This window comes from Puntigrus tetrazona, chromosome 18, assembly GCF_018831695.1.
Source record: "Puntigrus tetrazona isolate hp1 chromosome 18, ASM1883169v1, whole genome shotgun sequence".
NCBI lineage: Eukaryota > Metazoa > Chordata > Actinopteri > Cypriniformes > Cyprinidae > Puntigrus > Puntigrus tetrazona.
Window position 1 is genome coordinate 7,317,191 of NC_056716.1, and position 6,296 is coordinate 7,323,486.

The 6,296-nt window shown below is 38.5% G+C and overlaps 1 long non-coding RNA gene across 1 annotated transcript; it reads left to right on the forward strand.

Moving 5' to 3' along the window:
• The first annotated feature begins 491 nt into the window (after positions 1–491).
• On the forward strand, positions 492–707 carry LOC122323033. Its single transcript, XR_006246936.1, has 2 exons — positions 492–552; positions 626–707. It is a non-coding gene; the product is annotated as an uncharacterized LOC122323033 (long non-coding RNA).
• The last annotated feature ends 5,589 nt before the right edge of the window (positions 708–6,296 follow it).

Genomic DNA, 6,296 nt, shown 5'->3' on the forward strand with positions numbered 1-6,296 from the left:
CATCTGAGGAGCTGGCTCTGTCCCTTCATAAAGGGCCACCAGTGGTTGCTGGCATTCCAGGGGCAGTTCATCACACACACCATGCACCACAAGTGATGGTGAAAAAAATGGTGCAATGTGAGTTTACCTCTATGATTTGTTTTAATTTTTGTCCTAATAAATGACTATCTCTGTCACTTCAAGGCTTTTGAACAAGATAAATGTTTTATGTAGGCTTATTTTATTTAACTGCATATGATGTATAGGCTACTGTGATTTTAGACTGACATGTTGCTCTTTTCATGTATTATTTTCTTTGATAATATTGAGAATTTTATGGGTTGTGTGTTCTTATAGACACTGATGGTCGGATTGTATTATTGGACTCTCCAGAAAGAACACAGTCTGTCACAGTTGTAAGTGATTTGTTGTCAGGTACCTTTAGTTGCTTTTAGGTTTTGTTTTTTTTGCCAGATAATGTATAATTGAATATTTTTCCTGTAGGATGAAGATGACGATGAAGAGACCACATCTGCTGTGACAGAAGTGGACAATGCTGGTAGATCCACTGAGGTATGATGCATACCATTATAATGTATTGCCCCTTTTTGCATTAAAGTAACAAACTGTCATTGTCTTTTCACAGTACATACCTAGGGGTTTGCCCACAGATGAGGGTCCTTCAACCTCAGCACACAATCTAAGCAGGGTAACAATTTGTGTCCAGGTGTCCATATTTTAATTATATTGTCTGACCAAACAATCTCATTTATTAATTTTTTCCACCTTCCTAGTTGCCAGCAAAGGAGCTGTATAAGGTCCATCTTCAAAAACAAATAAGGAAAAGTGACATGGAGATGGACCTTATACAGCTTCAAATGGAAGAGAAAAGGCTCCTCGTTAAAAAAGCAGCACTTGAAATTGAATTACTAGACCATCGCCCTAAGGAGAGAACTTGTCTGAATATTCTGTCAGAACAATCTGTTGCATGATAAAAGTGTTGGGTGTATGTATATATGTATATATCTGTGTGTATGTATAAAGCAACATAAAAAAAAAAAAATCATTTTATTGAATTTTACTTCTTTTTTTCAGGAAATAAAGAAATGAAGTGCCTGGCTGACCAGTGCAAAAAAAGTTGGCCTGTAAAATGTGTAGATGTTCCTCTGGGCCATCTTCCGCAATACAAGGAGGGTGGCTCTCTCCTCTTATAGTGGCAATATTGTGAAGCACAACACAAGCCACTATAATGTCGCATGCCCTCTCTGGACTAACCCGGAGCCCACGCAGACACTGAAACCGAGATTTAAGGATCCCTATAGTCATCTCCAGCTTGGCCCGTGTTCGGCTGTGAGCCAGGTTAAAGCGTGTCTGTGGTCCAGGCTCAGGTTCAGGGTAGGGTGTCATTAAATAGGGCAGACAAGGGTATCCTCTGTCCCCCAGCAAGTAACCATTGTACTGTCCTGTAATGATTGAAGTGTACAACACAAATATAGTAAAAAGGAAAAAAAAAATAAATGTATAAAGTAAAACATACCCTGCTGAAATGCCTGGCATAATGATGACTCACGGAAAATTCTGGCATCATGCACAGATCCTGGTCATTTGCCTCGACATTGGTAAATATTTGGGTTGCCTCACATATTACCTATGTAGTGGAAAAAGTAATGACTTTAATGATTTTAAGAAGGGAAAAAAGTTAAGTTGTTACCTGCACATTGATACTGCTCCCGAGCAGGTTATCTTCAGAGAGTCAGTTATTATGGTTACATACCCAGAAATTTACCTCGGTTTTTGGAACTGAAAGTTGAGGTTATCCACGAACTTACCCTTAAACATACCCAGGTATGTCACATAACCTGCTTTCTGGAATACCCCAGATCAGTTGTGCAAATGTTTATCAATTATACCAATTTGGAAACTGTTCTTGCCTGGCAAAATAAATGTTAATCCTGGTTAATTTATAATATTGTCTGTATGTATGTACATGCAAAGCTGGTATGTGCTGAAAGCCTAAACAGTGAAATCAGTAATGATGATAACCCAGAGAGGCTACACTGGACCTACAGAAGTGGCAGTGAATGTCAATGTTTTCGGACAAAACATGGATGGTACACAGTATTTGAGGGAAGATGAGCTAATGAAGGATTGCCTGTGCAATAAAGTCGATGATATAAGCAATACAATAATTACAATAATTACTCCCGTTTAGGTCACTCATTTCTGACATAATCTTGGACAGGGTCCAGATATAAAAAGACCACAGTGTGAGTCACAATGGCTACAGACTATTTTTAGACAACAGCCACAGCCTCAGAAGTCATGTTTACAGACAAGCCACAGTCCAGTTTACTGTCTGATGCATGCTGCAAAAAAATTGTTTTAAGAAACATAGTACATACAAAGTATATATATGAAATGGGAAATTACATTGTATTACATTGTAGTTTTATTTATTTTAAAAAACCTACTCTTCTTCACAAAGAGAGCTAGAAATTGCTTGAAAATATTAACAAATTAAGTTAAGTTAATAAATACATTTTATTATTAACTTAATAAAGTAAAAACTGCCATGACTAATATGGCACTGAAAGAATCAACTTCTTATGGAGGCGAAAGAATAGGGCCACACCGGTGGAGGGTTTAAAGGGTCTTCGCCTTTTCTCATTGCTAAGTAGGCACCAATTCCTTTCCCTGAGGAGAAGCCTGTTTTAATATGGTAAGTCCTCGACCAGCAATCAGAGAGTAAACCAAGCTAGTTTACCCTCCTTCCTACTACTCACCCACAAGTTGTGGGTTATTGTGTTTATTATTCCTATATTACACAACGCTAAATAGTTAAAATCAAGACACTTTTACATTTCTGAGCCCTTTTTATGGTTTCGTTATCGACCACTAATTCTGAATTTTCAGAGCCTTCCTCACCACATGATTTGATTATTGACATAAGGATACTTCAAACACAATGAAGTCATTGTACTAAATGATGGATAAAAAATGTGTGTGTGTGAGTATGTGTTTTATGCAATTATTATGCTAATTTTAAAATATGTCAAATATGTCTGTTGAATTATGTTATAATAATTACATGACATAATAACCGAATATATCAGTATTGCTAACAAAAGATCGTTAAAAGACATTGCTCATTAATCATTAAAAGACATTTGATCATAATAATATGATATATAAAAAAATATAAATAAATGACCTTATGCTAGTATTATGCTTGAGATTTCCTGTCTGTGTACAACATATTACAGGCAGATTCCTCTAGTTTCTTCAACCACTTGAAATTTGCACATCACAATAAGAGAAGATTGTGACTTCTAACCTGAGAAACCTGATGAAAGTGCTTTAGTAATTGGCGAGTCTATTGTGAAAATAGAGACAACAGCCACTAGAGTGCAATGTTTATTTAATATTTTTAAATATTAAATAATAATTTAATAATGCTAAATGTAAATTAAAAGCAACAATTTAACTCATGTTCAACAAATAAAAGCATATATAATATATAAATAATATAAATATATAAATAAAAGCATATATAAATAAAGCATATGTAAGCATATATAAATAAAAGCACCAAATAAAAGCAAATAAAAGTAGTTTATTATACAAAGAAGCAAATAAAACTTGGCTGACCAGATATGAGATCCCTTTCTGTAAAAGCTGTTATATAATCTGATCCATGATCAGAACCTCGAGTTGTTTCTTTTGACAGACAAAACTAAATGAATACATTACTTTAAATGAGGCTACGAGTTATGTTGTGATGGCAAACTGGGGTCTTGCTCAGAGCCCTGATTAAGCTCTGATTAAGAGAAAACAGCAATGAAATTTGGCAAGTGTTTAACGCTGTAGAACCACTCCCGATGAGCGGTATAATAGGTGACAGGTGCAAACACTTGTCAGATTTTTCTTTGGATTGGAGTGTTTGCATGATTACTTTCACTAGGCACTTTTGTGGATACAAAGAAAAAATTGCAGATTTGATTGCATCATTGGAGCATGGGAGATCGTCTAAAATGAAGTTTTGATGGGGCCACCCCCTGCTGGAGGTTATGGCTACTGTCAATTCAGACTCAAAGTTGATGGCAGTGCTTTCCTGGGCCGATGCGAGTGTCGGGCTAAAGCTGTCATACCCCCAGTCCTGAGCCTCACAGTGAGATGTTTAATTCCTTGGTATGGGCATAGCCCATGACCACACCCTGCTCTGGTTCTTTTCTATTCCCAGAAGGGCATATAGGAGCTGATGACTTTGCGGATGGCCCTTTTTCGGTGGAAGCTACTTGTCTGCCTCCCACATTCTCAATACCCTCAGTGGCGGGGTGTCTGAGCAGTTTTCTTGTCCTCTGGACCACGGTGCTTGTGGCGTGATAGTGAGGGGTTCACAACTCTCTTGCTGCTGCCCAAAGCCACTGGTGCAGGGCAAGCATGCGTTCCATGTGTTGCAGCTCTGGAGTCAGCAGCAAGTCAAGCAGCTTCTTAGCGATGTTCTTTGCAGTGGCGGTGCAGAGAGGAACCGCTTCTGCATTGTAGGACCTCGGTGAACAAACACACAAGCTACAAAAAGGACCACTTCTCAGAGTCTCCATCCCTCGTGTCTCCTCCTAGAAGTGTTCCCAAGACCCCAAAAAACTGGTCAAGCACCCATCAGGGCACCTTGCTGTCTGGTAAGCATCTCTATGGCTGTGATGATGATCCAATTAGGAGAGAGAAAACTCAACAGCTACGTCGGAAGAAATGCCTGATGGTCTTCTGATGCGCACCCCTGCTCGCACCCAAACACAACATGATTTACATAGACTTCCCTCATTTGGATAAACACAGGGCTGGAAAGTGCAATAACACAACTCAGTCAAATGATCTTGGATCAGCAATAATCAGAGATGCCAAGGTTATAACAAGGAGACTTGTAAAGTTGCTAAGGACTTCTAAAGGGAATTCCCGTTACTATTAGAAGCAAAGAGGTGCAGAGTTGCAAATAATCCACAATCCTCCTGTATGTTTGATGTGTCCATGAAAACTGCCACTTTAATCTATGCATAATCATGTGATTGATCGCAGTTGAAATGAGCACTAGATATGTCATGTTTGGTGTCGATTGAAAGCTTTTGACATTTGCCACAACATGGTACGATTTGAGCTTGTTTGTTATTTTGTTTGTGACATGGGATGTAGGAAACGTTGTATAAAGTATAGGACAGGGTTCCTCAAATCTTACCCTGGAGCCAACCCTGATAAAACTCACCTACCTGTGATTTTCTAATGATCCTGAAGACACTTACTAGCATGTGTGTTTGATTAGGGTTAAAGCTTCACTTTGCAGGAAAATGTATCTCAAGGTCCAAATTTGAGGATCTCTGGTATAGGATGTTGCAGGGTTGCTATCTCCAGATAGGATGGAAAACTCTGTGTTAATGCACAGTAATTTATGCATGGAAGAAGAGCCGAACTGGGTGTGAACACGGCCTGTAGTGAGAAATATGCTCGTTTCAGGAGCCTGGTGAATAAAGGACGGGGTGATGATGACAATAAAGGGGAGGGCAGCCGACTCTAAATCACAATATATATATATATATATATATATATATATATATATATATATATATATATATATATATATATATATTAGCCTAATATATAAAAATAATATATGAGACCATGAGTTCTCCATGGGACTAACTAGCGACTTCTTTTGAGGACATGCCCACAACGTTTTTGGGACCTTAGCCAAGATTCTAAAAATGGAACTTTGCCACAACGTCCTCATAACTTTGCCATAAAAACACACTTTGTTAATTGTCTCATTATGTTCAGGTGTGTCTATTTAATTAGTGTCAATTTCCTTGTCTTTAAAAGCCCTGTCATTCTTTATTCACATAAAGTGCAAAGTGTGCAGACTAGTGCAAACAGCAAGGAAGTAGAGTGCAAAACCCAGTCTGCAAACTAGTGCAAACAGTGCAAAGACAAAATCAGTGCAGAATACAAAATACAAACAACAATAAATATGAAGTGCAAGAATGCCTATGGAACAGGAAGACCATCCAGGTGTGATTATTGAGGAGTCTGATGGCTTGTGGGAAGAAATTGTTCAGCAGTCTAGTTGTGAGGGCCTGAATGCTCCGGTATCTCTTTCCAGATGGCAGGAGGGTGAATAATGTGTGTGAAGGAAGTGTGGAGTCTATATTGTGGGCTTTGCAGATGCAGTGTGTGGTGTAAATGTCTGTGATAGAGGCAGAGAGACCCCAATGATCTTTTCAGCTGTCCGCACTATCCTCTGGAGGTCTTGCGTGCTGGAGATGCTGTTC